At 40.6% G+C, this 20,774-nt stretch overlaps 1 long non-coding RNA gene across 1 annotated transcript in view; it reads left to right on the plus strand.

Moving 5' to 3' along the window:
• LOC149447931 (uncharacterized) overlaps nucleotides 1–19,927 on the plus strand; it is a 59,810-nt gene extending 39,883 nt beyond the window's left edge. Inside the window, exon 3 of the long non-coding RNA XR_016305803.1 lies at nucleotides 19,854–19,927. This is a non-coding gene — a long non-coding RNA (uncharacterized LOC149447931). The remainder of the gene's footprint in view (nucleotides 1–19,853) is intronic.
• Nucleotides 19,928–20,774: the final 847 nt, after the last annotated feature.

The following is a 20,774-nucleotide window of genomic DNA, read 5'->3' on the forward strand; positions in this document are numbered from 1 at the left end:
AGCTACCTCTGCCTCATTAGGTGTGGCCTCTCTGAGCTACTGAGAGAGAAAAATAGGGATGTTTATCCTTTCTGGGCATGTCCAGTAGTTGTGGGAAATGGAGTTAGGGGCCAACATTTGCATCTGAGCATGACAAAAAAACTAGCAAAGTATACAGTATCTAAAGCTACTACGTTTTTCTTTTTCAGAAAGACTTTGAAAAGGTTAGAACCTCTGCCAGGCTTTAGTTGCTGTCTGTGTACCCACTGGGAAGATACCTCTTTTATACCAACCCTAATGACCATTGACCAGAAAGTGATGGAAAAATCAACTGTGTCGTAACAGGATAGGAATCCTGTTACCTTTTTTTTTGCTGTCTGGGTCACATTGAAGAAATTTGACTTAACTTCCTGTCTTGAAGGCAAACAAACTAGGAAATCGGAAGTCTTTCCAAAGTAAAGGGAGATCATGTCATTATAGCAAGGGTATCCACCACCACTATCAATGATGATCCTTGTCAATGAGACAGAAAGTGATGGAAAATCCAAAATTTTACAGTTGTCACTGAAACAGGAATGGAAGGACATTTTCCATTGGAATCCCTGGCTATAGTGACATGATTTCCCTTTACTTTGAAAGCATTTCCTTCCACTTCATAGTTTGTTTGTTTTCAAGACAGGACGTTAAGGCAAATTTCCTCAACAGGACCCAGACAGAGAAAAACACAAAAAATAGGATTCCTATCCTATCCAGGGAATCACCAAATATCTACTGTGGTGAAATAAATATGAATAATAGGAAGATCAGATAAAACAAATTTTTGAATGATTTAAAAGAAAGGATACACTCAATTACTTTTTCTTAGCAAAAGGTGTAAACACCTTTTTTTTTTAAATTTTTTTAATCTATTTTATTGATTTTGCATAAGAGCACAAAACAAACATATTCAGGCAGAGCACACGCTCACAGGAGCCATTGCCTCAATACAAAAATAGAAAAACATAACATACAGTAGCAGCTTAAACAGCAAACACAGTATATAGTATGGTGTAAGATTCTTGTGAAGACATGAGAGATAAACAGGGGTATCCAGACCCAAACGGGAGCCCATGGGAACCTGATAATCACAAATAGTCATCTTGGTATCCAAAGGGGTGGCCATATAGGGGTTATCCACCAGCATGACCAAACCTTGTTAAATGTATTAGGGAACCCTCTGTTCTGATAGGTATTCTGATAAAGGGGCAAGGTAGAATTAACTAACTTTTTCCAAAAACTAATAGGGGTGGGGGGGATGGGGACTTCGTCTAACATAATGTTATGGCTTTATGTGCATAGAAAAGTAATAGGCTCAATATGGTTCTCAAGGCCACAATTGAAGCTAGTTCCTCCACTCTAGTAAGCAGTAACTAGGTGTCATTTCAATGGGGATCAGCACCACAGAATGGATAACATCAAGCACACCTTTCCAGTATGAAGCTATTTTGGGGCATAGTCAGAATATATGGATAAAATCACCTTGCGTGCACCTTCAACAGGATGGGAAGATAGTGGGATTCATCTTATTGAGTCTGTATGCTGTGAAATATGTCCTGTGGAGAATCTTGAATTGAATCAATTTGTTTCTAACAGATACCAGAAGGGTAAAGGGAGATTTCCATAACTCATCATCGTCAAACTCAGGGACATCATTTTTCTATTCCTGCTTAAGGGAAGACAACTCAGGTAATGCTGCCATAACAAGATAGTGATATAGCACCGAGGATGGCTTTTCCATATCTGGCACACATAACACACGTAGACTCCAGTTCTGAAGGAACCATCTGGTTTAGTCACTTATACATTGGTTGCCATGGAGCATGCAGGTTGGGTTGGGCTGTTTTCTTTAGACTGCCTAGCATCCCCTGCAAATTGAATGTCATGGATGTATCCAGCAATACTTGTTTACAAGAGGATGAGCATTTTACAATGAATTGAAAAAAAACACAATTGATTTTTAAACAAGTGTGTGTTTGGATAAAAAGGTCAACTACAGCTGGCTAAAAATGCATTGACTTTTACCTTTAAAAAAAACCTTTTTAAAGTATACTTAACAGTATGTCACACTGTAACACATGAAACATAATAAAATCCAGGTAATGTAGTAGTACCTCTACAAGCATCTGTCTAACACAGACCTTAAGAAACAAACCTATGTAAATATTATCCAATAGCAATGATAAACTGAGAGGTGAAGATTTCCTTATATAAATGCGTATGTGTACATATAGATTACACAGATCCCTCAGTAATACTCGCACTGCTTCTATATCACCAGGAGCTTAATATATTTTCAAGGTCTTTGAAATTTCCTCCAAGCATCTTCTTTCAGATGTGGATTTTTCCTTTCCAGATAATAACCCCAGATCACTGGTGTTAACAGGAATTGACAGCAGCTGATCTGGCCCTGATTTGCATTGTAAATAACGGGGAGAGACGCTAAGAATATTAGATCAGAATCAAGGTAATTTTCATAAGGTATAAGGGAGCTTCTGCCCTTGAAATTCAAGCTCTTAGCTCAAAGTAGTCTATTATCACGTTCTCCACGATTCCTGCATCATCTGTCAGTTTTTTTCTACCTTTTTTAATCAAAACCTGTTATATTTTATCATCAGGAATTTTCTTTGTTATCTTACACAGGTTTTTTTTTCTTCCAATCAAGTGAGTATATTGTTTGTTCAGCAAATGTCTTCAGAAGAACCATTCCCTCGGGGAAGCTACATTTTCACAAAAGACTTCATTTGTAAGAAAATGAATACCATCCAAAGCAGAATTGGACACACTTCACAAATCCAAGGATGAAAAGATAAGGGGGCGAGATAAATAGATAGTAGATAGATAGATAGATAGATAGATAGATAGATAGATCCTGGGGCACCTTGAAGCAAACAGATAGTTCAAAGCCATATATATTTACTGTTTTACCTTTCAGAGGATTCTGTTTAGCTAGTCTTGTGATTCATAGACATGTAGTGCCCTGCCAAGAGTAAAGCAAAATTTTGTTTTTTTGACTGTACTCAATGGAGAAATTATCTGTTCTTGGTCTGGCTAGGTTTCCCTAAGGTCAGAGGTTGATTCCTCCTGTCTGTTTTTGGGAGAAGCTTCCAGGAAATGGAATAGGAGGGTCAACCACTGATTTATTAATATTTATCAGACCTCAGCCAATCCATGGCAGGTGGCACCCAAAGGTGGCTGAGGAAGGTAATAAATGTTTGGGAGGCCTGCTTAGAGCACTCTTGTCCTGGGGCTGCTGCCCCTGGGATGCAGCTAGTGTACTGGAGTGGCTGTTTGGATGAGGTTCCAGAAGAGATTTGACTAAAGAAGTTTGCTGGAGGGCATTTTCTTGGAACACTGGTCTGGAGTAGTATAATTTTTCTTCCCTCACTGAAAGCTGGATGGCAGACTGTACATGGACTGTGTGAGTAAAGGCCTAGATTTGATATCCTAGAGGTGCATATGCCCTAGCATCCCCTTCCCCTAGGAAGTAAGAACCAGAAGTTGCTGTGAAGGAAGGAACGGCTTCTATAGATTTTCAGACTGGCCATTCTCTATTGCATCCATTCAAGGCTGTTTCAAGAGGATTTTGTAAGAAGACTGTCCTCCTGTTAACTTTTGCTATTGTTTTGGAGTATTCTGAATCCATAAGTCTCCTCCTGATCAAATTTCTGCAAATAAAATCCACAAAAGGACATCCCCCTAGACTGAGTCTGTGTTGTCAGAGTGCTTTGAATTGTGTCTGTGGCAGGCAGCCCTTGTACTAGCACCTGGGCATTTTCTCAATAGCCCCTCTGGAACCCCTCCATTTTGCACAGTGCATAGCCAGACACTTGTAGTTCCAAATTAGGGATGACCACAAGTTCAACCAAAATCCAAGATGTTTGTAGCTTGGCAAACAGGAGAACTAAATGGACAAATTTGGGCAATTCACCTGCGCACCCAAACCCATTGCCTGTTCGTAGGTTTGTTTCAAATGGCAAAGAAGCAAGTGGGCACCCCAGGTGACATCATTGACCAAATATGGTCATGAATTTATTTGGTCAATTACATGAGCCAGCATCATCGGCTGGTTTATTCAGACATGAGAATATGGCAAGGAAGGATTGATGGCACAGGTCGTTGTGTCTGTGTTGGTGGGTCATCGTTCATTGTGATTGACGAATCAACACAATGTAAAAATTAAAAAATAATAATAAATTAAATAAAACACACCATACACACTGCTGAAAATGTATATTATTCAAAAAACAAAAATGCAACATAATTCACATGACCAGCAATGTAAATCCATAAACTAGTGACTTGACGACAACTGTCAAAAAGAGTTTACCACACTTTGCAGAGATTTCCTTATAATTTCTTTTGGACTTTCTGGGAAAGGAAGAAAAAGAAATCTATTCAATGGGACGCTCTGCAACAAAATGACAGGGTTATAATACTGCATTTTTCAAAACTGAAAAAAAAGTTATGGCTAAAGATAAACTGTAAAAATAAAATGCCTGAATTAGATTTTTATGATTCCCACTTGGTGGTTTATTAAAGAAGTACATTATATTTTCACTTAGCCAAATTAATCTGTTTCTTGTTGAACACCCAACCATGCAGATGAATGTAAAAAAAATAGGCATTTCTTTTGTACTTGATTCGATGGCTGAAACAAATACAACTTCACTAAATGAAAAATGTACTGCTTCAGTAATCCAACCTTTGTGGACTAAAGAAATAGCATTATCACATTGTCTAATCCTACCTTAAAGGAAACTATAGTCTTTTTAGTCAGATAGGTATGTGATTGTGATCAACATTAATGTGGCTGTAAAGGCAGGTTATATTTTACCTTAATACATTCCTTGCATTAAAGTAAAAATTGTTCCACCTGTTGTATTGCCCCCTAAACCCCCTCCCCCCTCCACACCCTTACACTTACCTGAGTCCTATTTCAATGCAGTGCTGTGGGTGTCTGCAGTGGCTCTCCCCTCTCTCTCAATCCTTACAGAACCTGAAGGCAGCAGAGGGAGCCATTGGCTCCTGCTGCTGTCACTCAAATCCTGTGAGGAGAGAGCAGAGGACAGAGCCAAGATGCATGTGCATCAATGGATGCACACAGCTCAACACAGGAGCGACTTCTTATGGTGGCACGCTGAGAAGAGGAGTAGTCTAGAGTGCTGATAGGAACCCTAGAAGAGGAGATTCAGGGCCACTCTGTGCAATACGATTGCACAGAGCAGGTAAGTATGACGTTCATTATTTAAAAAACAAAAATATTGTTTACAACCACTTTAACCACTTGCCCTCCAGGGGATTTACCCCCTTCCTGACCATTCCATTTTTTGCGATACAGCGCTGCTTTACTTTAACTGGCAATTGCACAGTCATGCAACGCCGCACCCAAATGAAATTTATGTCCTTTTTTCCCACAAATAGAGCTTTCTTTTGGTGGTATTTGATTGCCTCTGCATTTTTTATTGTTTGCGCTTTAAGCAAAAAAAGATCGAGAATTATGAAAGAAAAACAATATTTATAACATTTTGCTATACAACATATCCATTAAAAAAATTAAAAAAATCTAATTTTGTCATAAATTTAGACCAAAATGTATTCACCTACATGTCTTTTCTAAAAAAAAATACCAATACATGTAAATTATATGGTTTACGTGAAAGTTATAGCGTCTACAAATGGCGGTATATATACTGGATTTTAATTTTTTTAATACTAGTAATGGCAGCAATCAGCAACATGTAGTGGGACTGTGGCGGGCATTCTAACACTGAGGGGGGTAGGGGGGACTTGCTAACTGCCACTAACATCTCAGTGACACTAATACAGTGATAAGTGCTAATAAAAAGCACTGACTGTTGTAATGACACTGGGCAGGAAGGGGTTAACATCTTGGGTGATCAAAGGGTTAACTGTGTGCTGTTTTACTATTTTGTCTGTGTGCTGTTCTGTGTGTGTGCTTTACTGTGTAAGCAGCGTGCTGGTGCTGACAGGGGAGAGATCTTTATTGTTTACATACTGACCTCTCCTCTGTCAGTGTTCCTCGGCAATCAAAGGGTGCCGTCAGGGAATCACCGGCTGGGACCCGATGATCGACAGGTATAGCCGCCAAGAGCGGTGCGTGAGTGCGCTCCACCTACCCTCAAACAGCAAGTAAAGTATGTGTAGTGCCCTCCTCTGGTTAGGTTGCTAGGCGAAATTCAGTTTTTGGCCTTACTGTAGTCAGTGGAGCAGTGGTCTGTTGTTTTTGCCTGGTGAGGGTTTCCTAGGCTGAGTATTTGATTTATTCTACCTGCTTCTGGAAGAAGCTTCCAAAAAAAAAGGGCAAAGGGAAAGTCAGGTGTCAATTTAGGAATATTTATCATGCCTCAGCCAATCCCTGAAAGGAGGCATCCAATAGGTGACTGCTGGGGTGATAAATATTTGGAAGGCTGTTCCAGAATGTTTTTTCTTTTCAGCGAAGGTTCCAGTTCTCCTGGGGCTACTATCTCTGGTAGGCTTCTAGTGTGAGAGACATTTTGCCATTTTTGGCCTCAGCAGCTGCTGAGCTGAGGGCCTAGAGAAGATACGCTAATTAATTTCTGCCGGAAGGCATTGCCAGGGACTCTGGAGAAGGATCTTTTGTTTCACTCACTGTCATGTGGAAGCTGGGTGGCAGTGAGCTCTTGAGACATTGTGAGTAAGACCTAGTTTTGGGACTTTGTGTGACTGCATCTATAAGGATTTGTGCTATAAAGGTTTTGCTTCTACTGTTTATGCTATTTATGTTTGGAGCATCCTGAACCCCTAAATTCCCTTTTTTTCAAGCGCAGTAAATTTACATGAAGAACATCCCCTAGACTGAGCCTGTATTGTCAGTGTGCATGGAACTGTGCCTTTGGTAGGCTGCTTCTGTACTAGCAAGGGAGACCCGGGCACATTCTCAGCAGCCCCATTGGGGTGAGCACTACATATGAAAGTAAAGTGAAAAATAACTTTTACCCTTTTTACTCTTCCAGTAATAAGAGAGCAGAGGGAAATGACACTTAGTGCGTTAGAGAGGTAAGTAAACACTATTGAAATATGTGCTTTGTTCAGATTTTATGTCTGAAGTTTACAGTCATTTTAAGGTGTGTGAGTTGCCCATGTGGCTATGAAAGCCAAGGAATGTTCCTGACACTCTTTTGAACAGGAAGACATTTGGATGATTGGTAGAACATCTCCAACATTAATACACCAATCTAGTTGAATGTGAATAAATACTACCAGCCTTCTGAGATTATTTTCTAGGTAAACTCAATAGAAAGCCCTTACAGCACCCTCACTACTTCATCAGGATAGCAGAAGTCTATATAGGCATCTTGATCCCATGGATACTTGCCCTATTGTTGCTACTGAGTGGGTTTTCATAAAATATACAATTATAAAAATGGATGCATTATACCATCAGTATACACTCACCAGCCACTTCATTAAGTACACCTGTTCAATTGCTCAGTAACACAAATTGCTAATCAGCCAATCACATGACAGCAACTCAATGCATTTAGGCATCTAGATGTGGTGAAGACAACTAGTTGAAGTTCAAACTGAGCATCAGAATGGGGAAGAAAGGGCATTTAAGTGACTTTGAATGTGGCATGGTTGTCGGTGCCAGCTGGGCTGGGCTGAGTATTTCAAAAACTGCTGATATACTGAGATTTTCGCACACAACCATCTCTAGGGTTTACAGAGAATGGTCCAAAAAAGAGAAAATCTCCAGGTCAGAGGAAAAAGGGCAGATTGGTTTGAGATGATAGAAAGGCAACAATAACTCAAATAACCACTCGTTACAACCAAGGAATGCAGAATACCACATCTGAATGCACAACTCATCGAATCTTGAAGCAGATGGGCTACAGCAACAGAAGACCACACCGGGTGCCACTGTTGTCAATTAAACACAGATAACAGAGGCTACAATTCACACAGGTTCAACAGAATTGGACAATAGAAGATTGGAAAAACAGTGCCTGGTCTGATGAGTCTTGATTTCAGCTGTGGCATTCAGATGGTAGGGTCAGAATTGGACGTAAGCAATATGAAAGCATGGATCCATCCTGCCTTGTATCAACGGTTCAGGCTGGTGGTGTAATGGCTGGTGATTGTATATTTTTAAGCATTAAACCACACAAACATAAGGAGAAAATACACGTTCTTTTTAAATACTGTCCAAATGGAGAATGAAACCAATGACCCAAGATAAAACTGCTTACACCTAACCACCATCTTTTCTTTTATTACTGATTATTGCAAGGAGGATTGGTTGCCTTCTTTGGTGCTCTAGCTGCTTGTGCACTTTTGTTTGTAGCGCTCGCTATACTTTTTCCACACATTTTTAACCACCATCTTGGTCACAGCAGACCTATTTGTTTGTAAACCTACTTTTTGTTCTCTATAAATTCTAACATACATACTCATACTTTAAGGTCAGGTCTAAACCAGTACATTCTACCTACTTTTCTATGAAAGTAACAATTGGTTCATCTGTCATATTCAATTTAAAATGCATGTTTGCAATCAACCAACACATTCTGGGTTAATTTAGTCAGAAAGTAAGTGGGATATTCTGAACCTGGCAAATGTCACCTTACTGATATAGGTCATGTTATCAAGTCCAATTGCAATTAACCTTTGAACTTATGTAAAAATGTGACCCCATTATCAATTCATTACAGCTCCATAATAACTTCAAGTGGTTTTCTGTTTCATATCCCAAGACACCTACACTGAGGAACTCTCTCAGTGAATATAAATGACTATGGTCTGTGTAAAATTAGTGGGAGTGAAAAGAACTTAGCTTAGATAAAGGTTAAAGCAGAACGAAGCACAAAGATTTAACTTTTTACCAAAACAGATACAAGGCATGCCCATACCTCCCAGCAGTCCCAGATTCCGCATGACTGAATCCTGTAAGATCTGGACTTTGTCCCACTACTACAGTCAGGTCCATAAATATTGGGACATTGACACGATTCTAACATTTTTGGCTCTATACACCACAATGGATTTGAAATGAAACGAACAAGATGTGCTTTAACTGCAGACTGTCAGCTTTAATTTGAGGGTATTTACATCCAAATCAGGTGAACGGCGTAGGAATTACAACAGTTTGCATATGTGCCTCCCACTTGTTAAGGGACCAAAAGTAATGGGACAGAATAATAATCATAAATCAAACTTTCACTTTTTATTACTTGATTGCAAATCCTTTGCAGTCAATTACAGCCTGAAATCTGGAACGCATAGACATCACCAGACGCTGGGTTTCAACCCTGGTGATGCTCTGCCAGGCCTCTACTGCAACTGTCTTCAGTTCCTGCTTGTTCTTGGGGCATTTTCCCTTCAGTTTTGTCTTCAGCAAGTGAAATGCATGCTCAATCGGATTCAGGTCAGGTGATTGACTTGGCCATTGCATAACATTCCACTTCTTTCCCTTAAAAAACTCTTTGGTTGCTTTTGCAGTATGCTTTGGGTCATTGTCCATCTGCACTGTGAAGCGGCGTCCAATGAGTTGTGAAGCATTTGGCTGAATATGAGCAGATAATATTGCCCAAAACACTTCAGAATTCATCTTGCTGCTTCTGTCAGCAGTCACATCATCAATAAATACAAGAGAACCAGTTCCATTGGCAGCCATACATGCCCACGCCATGACACTACCACCACCATGCTTCACTGATGAGGTGGTATGCTTAGGATCATGAGCAGTTCCTTTCCTTCTCCATACTCTTCTCTTCCCATCACTCTGGTACAAGTTGATCTTGGTCTCATCTGTCCATAGGATGTTGTTCCAGAACTGTGAAGGCTTTTTTAGATGTCGTTTGGCAAACTCTAATCTGGCCTTCCTGTTTTTGAGGCTCACCAATGGTTTCCATCTTGTGGTGAACCCTCTGTATTCACTCTGGTGAAGTCTTCACTTGATTGTTGACTTTGACACACATACACCTACCTCCTGGAGAGTATTCTTGATCTGGCCAACTGTTGTGAAGGGTGTTTTCTTCACCAGGAAAAGAATTCTTCGGTCATCCACCACAGTTGTTTTCCGTGGTCTTCAAGGTCTTTAGGTGTTGCTGAGCTCACCGGTGCGTTCCTTCTTTTTAAGAATGTTCCAAACAGTTGTTTTGGCCACGCCTAATGTTTTTGCTATCTCTCTGATGGGTTTGTTTTGTTTTTTCAGCCTAATGATGACTTGCTTCACTGATAGTGACAGCTCTTTGGATCTCATCTTGAGAGTTGACAGCAACAGAGTCCAAATGCAAATAGCACACTTGAAATGAACTCTGGACCTTTTATCTGCTCATTGTAATTGGGATAATGAGGGAATAACACACACCTGGCCATGGAACAGCTGAGAAGCCAACTGTCCCATTACTTTTGGTCCCTTAACAAGTGGGAGGCACATATGCAAACTGTTGTAATTCCTACACCGTTCACCTGATTTGGATGTAAATACCCTCACATTAAGCTGACAGTCTGCAGTTAAAGCACATCTTGTTCGTTTCATTTTAAATCCATTGTGGTGGTGTATAGAGCCAAAAATGTTAGAATTGTGTCGATGTCCCAATATTTATGGACCTGACTGTAGCTAGGTGAGAGAATGTTTATTACTGTTCTGTTGGGTGGAGTGATCTCTTGCTTGCCATGAACCATCCAGTTTGTCAGAGGGAGGCAATGGCATAGGATGAAGGGTATGGACAGCTAAGTAATGATTACCACTGGTTGCATAGAGATACAGCACATGGAAACCAGGACACACTTCCTACACAGCATAGGAGCTGTCCAGCCATTACATAGGGGACCCTGCAACTCCACACAGGGGGTCACCCCTCATGGAAGGTAGGAGCTGCTGTGAGGATTACGCTGAGAAGTTTGAGTGGGAAAGCGGCCTGCTTCTGTCAAGGGTTGTATGCCTGCTTTACCCAGGGGAGCTTGTGATGTATCAAATACACACCTTGATATATTATTATCCTCAACTATACATACTAAAATGTGATCTTTATTCTGCTGTGGAACCATATATCCTAGCATGCCACTGGCAACTACCCGGCCACTGACTGCTAATGGTCGAGGCATTCAATAAAAGATGTTTCTGCAATTGGTATATAGCTCTTCCTATTTGTTTGTCTTTCTTTCAGTGTGTAACCCAGACAGCCAACAAAGTGCAACTGCTCCTCCGTCTTGGTTTTAGTGTTACATGCTTGCCAGTTAGCTCTGACCCGAGTCTGATTTCCAGGCACAGTGCCAGGGCTTGAAGACTGGTCCCTTGGAATAGAATTTACTGCTGATCAAGCAATTAAACCCTCTTTTTTTACAGCCGAGGAATCGTCTTAGCCTCTGTTTGATCTCCAGTTGCCATGGTGCTGCACATGTAATGAGTTATGACACCAGCTATTTGATGGCCTGACAGTTTGGTTGAGAGCACAAGCAACTGTAACAGTTATCATTCACAGCATGCCTTGTATGTAACTGTTTCAGAGAAAGAAGCAAATCAGTGGGTTTAGTTCCACTTTAAAGTGTACACAAACCCTCACAGAGAATAAAAATCATAATTTTAGACTATATTTAATCATGGTTCCTTTTGGCCATACAGAATTCCCAGCACAATTTAGTTATGCCCGCTGTTCACCACGGCAGTCTCCGCGTGTTACTCCTTTTCTTTTTTGCAAGTTGTTCCTCTTTCTCAAATTTTACTGTTTGGAGGAAATTGTCACATTGCTAATGTGGTTATTTCAGCTGTAAACCTAACAATCAGGCCCTACAATATCTAGTATCATAGATGATCACGTGTACCATCATGACAACTATAGAACTAAACAAATGCTTAAACAGCACCCTCTTCGGCTGTGAAGGATAGGAAGGTATAGTTCCACTTTAAAATTACATAACAGAAGTCTTGCATGCAAGTTGTGAAGGAGCTCAGAGTTGACAAATACAATCCTAACTGCAGAGGTGGTTTACTCTAATATTTCTGAGTGTTTTAAAGTATGACACTTACCCTTGGGCCAAAAAAAGGTTTTTATTTTTTTTACCAAAGGTGTAAAGCTCTTTACTGCTTATGTGATATTTAACTCAGACTGAAGACTTGGTCAAATTGCTTTTTAAACAATCAAACTGTGAAAAACTGGATAAAAAAACTTGGGTTACTGTTCCGGTTCCTGTATCCAAGTTCGGTGGACTTCACTGTGGGTGCCAGCTTAGTGTGAAGAGCCTGTCCCAGCTCTGTGTAATCAAACAGGAAAGGGGAAAGTCCCAAACACCACTCTCCAAAATAACATCGGTAATACTAGTTGAAGCAGCCTCAGTCAACCCCTGTCCTAGCCATGCCCCCAACACAAGGCTTAGTTATTTAGGTCCTTGGAGGTCCTCCCCCACTAATATGTTACAAGATGACCCCCCACCCCTAAACTGCCTCCACCCCCGACAGGATTTAAGTGTTCTCCCCAGCAGCAGCTATCAATTTTGAATTTTGTTCTTGTTTAAACCACAAGTCCTGTCTGCTACCACAGCAGATGGACTATTATTTATTAATGTGGCCAGTACCGCACTCATAGTCCATTGACACTTCCTCCAGCTCTGTAACCGAAACTCCATACCTCAGTATAGACAAGGAGCTAATTTCATAATAATTTAGTCCAGATTCATTGAAATTTGTTACTATTATGATTTGGAAATTTGGATACATGAGATTCTCCAAATAACGAAATCTTCATTCGAATTTCGATTTGTAACAAAAAGAATTGCATATGTCTAACTGCAAAATCATGGACAATAATTTGAAGCTACTCCTAACATACATTGCAGTTCTAACAAACTCCACTGTTCTAGGAAGGCCTGCCACAAGATTTGAGTTTGTCTATAGGAATGTGTGCCCATTCAGTCAAAAGAGAATTTGCGAGGTCAGGATGGTGCGGAAGTTGGAAGAAAAGACCTAGATCACAATCAGTGTCTAATTCAGCAGGGTGTAGGTCAAGGCTCCTTGCAGGCCACTCATGTTCCTCCACACTAAACTTATCACACAATGTCTTAATAAGCTTGATTTGAACTAGGGGCATGCTCATGCTGGAACAGAAAATGAAAAGAATTGCATATGTCTAATAGCAAAATAATGGACAATAATTTGAAGCTACTCCTAACATACATTGCAGTTCTAACAAACTCCACTCTTCTAGGAAGGCCTGCCACAAGATTTGAGTGTTTCTATATGAATTTGTGCCCATTCAGGCAAAAGAGAATTTGTGATGTCAGGATGGTGCTGATGTTAGAAGAGAAGACCCAGCTCACAATCAGTGTCTAATTCAGCAGGGTGAAGGTCAAGGCTCCTTGCAGGCCACTCATGTTCCTCCACACTAAATGTATCACACAATGTCTTAATAAGCTTGACTTGAACATAGGGGTATGCTCAAGCTGGAACAGAAAATGGCCTTCCACAAACTGTTAACACAAGGTTGAAAGCACACAAATGTCTTTGTATACTGTAGTGTTAAGAGCACACGTTAATAGAAACACCTGAATGCAAACATTTAGAGGGATGATCAGGAGATGGCCCCATAAAAGTCTATGAGAAGATACTGGCCAAGCACAACTACCACATGAAAACAATTTGAAACTGGATTTAAACAGTGAAGTCTCTGGCCAACATTTTCTGTCTACATTGCTCTTATATGAACCGAATCCTATGTATACAAGGCATCAGAACCTCTTGGACCCCAAAGCTCAAATAGGATGACGGACATTGGGCGAAGCCAGAACCTGGCGACATAATCACACTCTTTGAGACTGCACACATGTGACTTGGAAGTGGTGTGGATCTCATACAAGACTGGTAATTTGATCCTCAGTGCCGAATGAGAGCACTATAGAGTATACGTTTGATTTTTATCAGTATAATATTGGTTTTAAATAAAAAATATCTGCACCATGAGCTTCTGCCTCCCCTCTTTTTTAATATGCTGGAGGTTTTATGTGATTTGTGGGCAGCACAGTGGCTAAACGGTTAGCACTTCCGCCTGGCAGTAATTATGGTTGTTGGTTTGAATCCCAGCCACGGCACCACCTGCCTGGAGTTTGCATGTTCTCTCTGTGCCTGTGTGGGTTTCCTCCAGGTACTCCAGTTTCCTTCCACACTCCAAAGACATGCTAGTAGGTAAATTGGCTCCTGTCTAAATTGGCCCTAGTGTATGTATGTATGAATGTGAGTTAGGGACCTTAGATTGTACACCCCTTGAGGGTTAGGGACTGATGTGAATATATATATGTAAAGTGCTGTGTAAATGGACTGTGCTAGATAAGTACCTGAAATAAATATTCATCTTTTGTGAGAGTACCTATTGTAGTCGGAGGTATATATGAACTTCTGCTTTGTTTGACCATTTTATTAAGTTAATTGGTCAACAACAGAGGTGAGTTTATCACCACCTGTTTACCATAGGAGAGAAAATCTGTTGATTTTTAAGAATGGGATTGAGGGTTTGTTTACTTTTACTGGCACTTACTTCTGTGCTGGACTTTGCACTTTGTGAATATTGTGATGCACTTTATACAGTATCTCACCATAACACTTTGTAGAGGTTATAGGCATTAGGTTTATGGATTGTAATTGTATGTTTTATTTATTTTTGGATTTTTGTTGTTTTGTTTTGTTTTTTTAATTCATTTTCCCCACACAATTTATTTGGATATATACAGTTGTATTCAAAATAATAGCAGTGTGTTGAAAAAATTGGATAAAGCTCAAAATCCTTCTAATAGCTTTTATTTCCATACACACAAATGCATTGGGAACACTACACATTCTATTCCAAATCAAAACATGAAGAAAAATAGATCAAATTTGTGTTGTTCCGCTAAACTAAATTGAAGAAAAGTGAATATTAGACTGTTCAAAAAAATAGCAGTGTTTGTATTCTTCTTTACAAACTCAAACATTCACTATATAAACTGAAAAATGTTTGAAGATTTTGCTTTCCTTTGAATCACTTAATGAATATTTAGTTGTAGTCGCACTGTTTCTGAGAACTGCTGTACATCTGTGTTGCATGGAGTCAACCAACTTCTGGCACCTGTGAACAGGTATTCCAGCCCAGGATGATTGGACTACATTCCACAGTTCTTCTGTATTTCTTGGTTTTGCCTCAAACTGCATTTTTGATGTCACCCCACAAGTTTTCTATTGGATTAAGATCCGGGGATTGGGCTGGCCACTCCATAACGTCAATCTTGTTGGTCTGGAACCAAGATGTTGCACGTTTACTGGTGTGTTTGGGGTCGTTGTCTTGTTGGAACACCCATTTCAAGGGCATTTCCTCTTCAGCATAAGGCAGCATGACCTCTTCAAATATTCTGATGTATTCAAACTGATCCATGATCCCTGGTATGCGATAAATAGGCCCAACACCGTAGTATGAGAAACATCCCCATATCGTGATGCTTGCACCACCATGCTTCACTGTCTTCACAGTGTACTGTGTCTTGAATTCAGTGTTTGGGGGTCGTCTGACAAACTGTCTCCGTCCACTAGACCCAAAAAGAACAATCTTACTTTCATCAGTCCACAAAATGTTGCGCCATTTCTCTTTAGGCCAGTCAATGTGCTCTTTGGCAAATTGTAACCTCTTCAGCACATGTCTTTTTTTCAACAGTGGGACTTTGGGGGGGCTTCTTGCAGATAGCTTGGCTTCACATAGGTGTCTTCTAATTGTAACAGTACTCACAGGGAACGTCACACCTTCTTTCATCTTCCTGGAGCTGATTATTGGCTGAGTCCTTGCCATTTTGGCTATTCTTCTATCCATTCGAATGGTAGTTTTTAACTTTCCTCCACGTCTTTCAGGTTTTGGTTGCCATTTTAAAGCATTTGCGATCATTTTAGCTGAGCAGCCTATCATTTTCTGCACTTCTTTATATGTTTTCCCCTCTCCAATCAACTTTTTAATCAAGGTACGCTGTTCTTCTGAACAATGTCTGGAACGACCCATTTTCCTCACAATTTCAGAGAGAAATGCACTGTAACCAGCATGTACAACATTTGCTGCCTTCCTTCCTTAAATAAGGGCAATAATTGCCACCTGTTTTTCAAAGAATGAATGACCTCACTAATAGAACTCCACACTGCTATTATTTTGAACACGCCCCTTTCAACTAGTGATTCAATGACACAAAATCAGCAGCATGCATGTCATGACTGTTGGGTCTGTTGGATTTCTATTACTCTACTACACCTGCTAGTAAATTATTTGCCATGTAGAAATATCATTTCTACCAAAAACAGTGATTGATCAGGTTTGTGATGTCTGACTGCTATTATTTTGAACACAACTGTATATTCTATGTTATTATATAACTGTGATTTAATTATATTTTTGTTGGGGGTAGTTCTTTTTTTATTATCATTTATTTTTAATATCAATTTTGATATTCATACATCACCTGGTTTGTTTTTTTTTTGGCACTGTAGCCTAGTGCCTGAGTATAGGCAGTTGAAGTCAAAAGTATCAAGGCTCCTCTATGGTTTTCTGTGTCACTGGAGAAGCTACTGTATGTGTTTGGATACTGCCACCCTCTGTAACTCTGGGGTCAGGCAGAGTCTATTTTGGCAAGCATTTTGCGAGTGGGCAGTGTAGGGACAGGTCACCTGTCTGTCAGGGAAAGTGAATAACATTAGGGAAAGGTTCTGGACAAGTAGGGACAGGATAGGGACATGCCATCCCCTCTCAAATCCTCCCATTTGGGTACAGACCTGCCAGGCTGCATTCCGCCCTCTGAAACAGACACTGTCGGCACGTCCAAGACCTGCTCTGTTCCACATTACCATTACAACCTGTTAGAGTTCCCGGTTGCATGCTTTCCCGCCAGGCTGTTTGTAAAGATGAACTTTGAGTTTAATACAGGCTGTATCTGTGTATTACTGCCAAGCTGCACCTCCCAACATGAGTTTTTATCAGATTTGGAGGGATATCACCTGCATCATTTTGAGGGGTGTTAGTACCATACACATCATATTGTGAAAGCCTGTAACAATTATATACTGCAGCCTTTCTCAGCCTTTTTTAACAATGAGAAACCCTTAAATAACTTTTGGGTCTCAGGGAACAACTACCAATAATTACTATATCTACAACTCATGGTACATTAATGTGACGATCACTGGGAAGAATGTGGTCATTGGGAAGAATCCCGCCCAGGGGCGGACTGACCATTTGGAAACTCGGGCACTGCCCAGGGTCAGTAGGGGGCCCCATGAGATGCCCCTGGTACCTTTTTCATAGGCTTTTTTGAGTGTGGGCAAGGACACAGGGGCCCCATGATCCCCTATTGCCCAGGGGCCCCATGAGTTGTCAGTCTGCCCCTGATCCCGCCCTTACAGATAGCTTAAAAGATCATTGATATCAATGATTACTTATCTGACAGAGAGAAAGTGCTCATTGCTCAAGGAAACCCTAGCAACATTTGGAAGAACCCTAGGGTTGCATGGAACCCTGGATGACAAAGGATAATATAGTAGATTTCAGAAAGCTGGAAAGTTAGAAAGAGAAACTGAATCGCTGTGTCAATATATCATAAGATGTTGCTACAGAACTACTGATCACAGATCAGAACTTTGACATTTTCGTGGCTTACCTCTATGGATTACTCAGCTAGTCTGAAAATAGGTACCTCTTGAATTTGACAGAATTTATTTAATGTTACTAGTCTGGAATTGTTGAGCAGTTGTCAGTGAAAATAACTAAAGATGACAAAGTTTTTCTATTCATCACTACATATATACTGTATATTAATTTCCCTAAATTTTCTTTTTTTAATTTTAAACATTCTCTGGCTGTTAGTTGGGATAAATTTTACTATTGGCAGATGGACTGCATTTTCAAAACTATTTTCCTCCTAGACAGGGAACAATCACGCCATGCCTCCCTAATTAATGACATCCATGTCTTGCCAACAAAAACCTAAGTTATATAACTGCGCCTTTCACCACATCTTTGAGGCTGTAGGTCGGGTGGTGAAATTATGAGATCTGTACATGGTATTCATTGCCTATCTCATGCCCTATAAAATCTGTCAAAATATTTATGGTGCACAACGGAAAACTATTAAATTTTTCTGAACATCATGTTATGTATTTGCAAACATTCAGTTGCCAGCTGTAGATGACTGCGGACAGCTGTGGACCGACAATGTAGATATCAAGCAAAATGTGAACATTTGATATTATGCATTCCAGATAATTTCAATTTCTGTACAAACATAAGGAAACAGGAGACATTAATAAACCTAACACTTATATAAACATACATAGTTCTGTCCTACAAGTCTGCAGTTTGGGATTAATGATCAATCCTCTCAAAACATATTTTTCTGCTTTCTAAGTGCTGAAGATTTAAAATAGCACTTAAGGCAAAACTTAAAAAAAAATCATTTGGACCTAGTAAGTGAGGTTTATATCCTCTGCTTTCTGTTTCCCACTGGGGAGACTTTCCTTCACTTCCTGTCCTATAGCCACAACAGGCAGTGACAAGGAATTCCTTCATAGTGAGGGAATTCCTAGTTGTCACCAGCATCACCAGAACTAGTTCCCCATTGGAAGATTCCCCTCAAATTCCTGTTCTGGTGACAACCCAAAATTTGGGATTTTCTTTCATTTTCATTATTTGTGAAAATGGTAAGCGGCACAATTATAAAGGGTGAATCTCCCTAATGGGATCACAAACCCTGCACACCTATCAAACTAGGAAGATCAGCTGTTTTCATGCAGCTGCTGTAACCTAATAGACTTGAATTCACTGCCTGTGGGCAGCAGCTGGAACCTAGAGATGCAGAAAAAAATGATCTGTTCATGGTATATGGGCCTCTGCATCAGTGTGAACAAGGACTATTAATTGTCCATTAAGCCTGGACAGCATTTCTTAGGTCAGGAACTGATGTTGGAAAAGCAAACCTGGCTCACCATCAACATTCCAATCCATTTCAAATGTGTTCATTAGTATTCAGGTCACGGCTTTGTTTAGGCCACTCAAGTTCTTTCAAACCAACCTTATACAGTCATGGCCAAAAATATTAACACCCCTGCATTCCTGTCAGATAACGCACCACTTCGCCCAGAAAACTGTTGCAATTACAAATGTTTAGGTATTCTTATGTTTATTACTTTTGTTTGTATTGGTATTAAAAAAAAAAAAGTGGAGGAACAAAAAGTCAAATTGACACATTCCACTCAAAAGCCCCAAAATGGACTGGCACCCTCCATGTAATATTTGTTAGCACACCCCTTGGAAAAAATAACTGAAATCAATTACTTCCTATTACATAAATGAGTTTCTTACACCTCTCTACTGGAATTTTGGATCACTCTTCTTTCGCCAACTGCTCCAGGTCTCTCAGATTGGAAGGATTGGAATTTGTCAGATTTGGCTTTTTGTTCCTGCACATTTTTGTATCATACCAATACAAACAAAAGAAATAAACATGAGAATGCCTTAACATTTGTAATTGCAACAATTTTCTGGGCAAAGCCGGCATTTACACATTGCTGGCCAGGGAAGAAGGTGACAAGGGGCAGGACCAATTGGAACTACTGCATGTGCACCCGCAGCGGTCTATAATTAACCTGAATTATACACCGCTGTGGATGCACATGCAGTAGTTCCAGTTGGTCCTGCCCCTTGCCACCTTTTTTCCCCGGTTGGCACTGTATAAATACCTGCTATTTCCCTATGAACGGGTTGTCTTTAAAATGGGGTGGTGTCCCTGAAACACATATCGGCCCCGCTCATCCCTGACATCACAGGTTGGACTTGACAGCTGCATATTCTCTCTCATTGCAGCTATACTCCCACTGGCTTGTCGCCAATCCCTGGCTGTACTAGATGTTCACACTGCTGCAGGTCCTGCTTGGCTGCACTCATTTGTTATCCATCTGATGCCGGAATTCTTGCCTTGGCTCCTGTATGCTGCTAATCAAGATTTTAGAACGTAAGTGTATGTTTAATTGGTGTCTTTGTGGTTTAACTAACTACTGAACCTTGCACTCTGTATGTAACGCATCCCTGAATTGTAGACTCTGTATGCAACGCACACCTGAGCTTTGCACTCTGTTTGTAACGCACTCCTGAACCTTGCATTCAGTTCGGAACGCGCTCCTGAACCTTGCACTCTGTTCGTAACGTACTCCTGAACCCTGCACTCTGTATGTAATGCACCCCTGAACCTGGCACTCTGTTCGTAACGCACTCCTGAAACTTGCACTCTGTTCGTAACACACTCCTGAAACTTGCACTCTGTTCGTAACACACTCCTGAACCTTGCACTCTGTAACGCACCCCTGTACCCTGCATTCTGTATTTAATGCACACCTGAGCTTTGCACTCTGTTTGAAACGCATTCCTGAACCTTGCACTCTGTTCATAACGCACTCTTGAACCTTGCACTCTGTTCATAACGCACTCTTGAACCTTGCACTCTGTTCGTAACGCACCCCTGAACCTGGCACTCTGTTCGTAACGCACCCCTGAACCTGGCACTCTGTTCATAACACACTCCTGAACCTTGCACTCTGTTTGTAAAGCACTCCTGAACCTTGCACTCTGTTTGTAACGCACTCCTGAACCATGCGCTCTATTTGTAATGCACTCCTGAACCTTGCACTCTGTTTCTAATGCACTCCTGAACCTTGCACTCTGTTTCTAATGCACTCCTGAACCTTGCACTCTGTTTGTAACACACTTCTGAATCCTGCACTCTGTGCA

Source organism: Staurois parvus, unplaced genomic scaffold, assembly GCF_062004578.1.
Source record: "Staurois parvus isolate SC_StPar_1 unplaced genomic scaffold, SC_StPar_1.0 ptg000662l, whole genome shotgun sequence".
NCBI lineage: Eukaryota > Metazoa > Chordata > Amphibia > Anura > Ranidae > Staurois > Staurois parvus.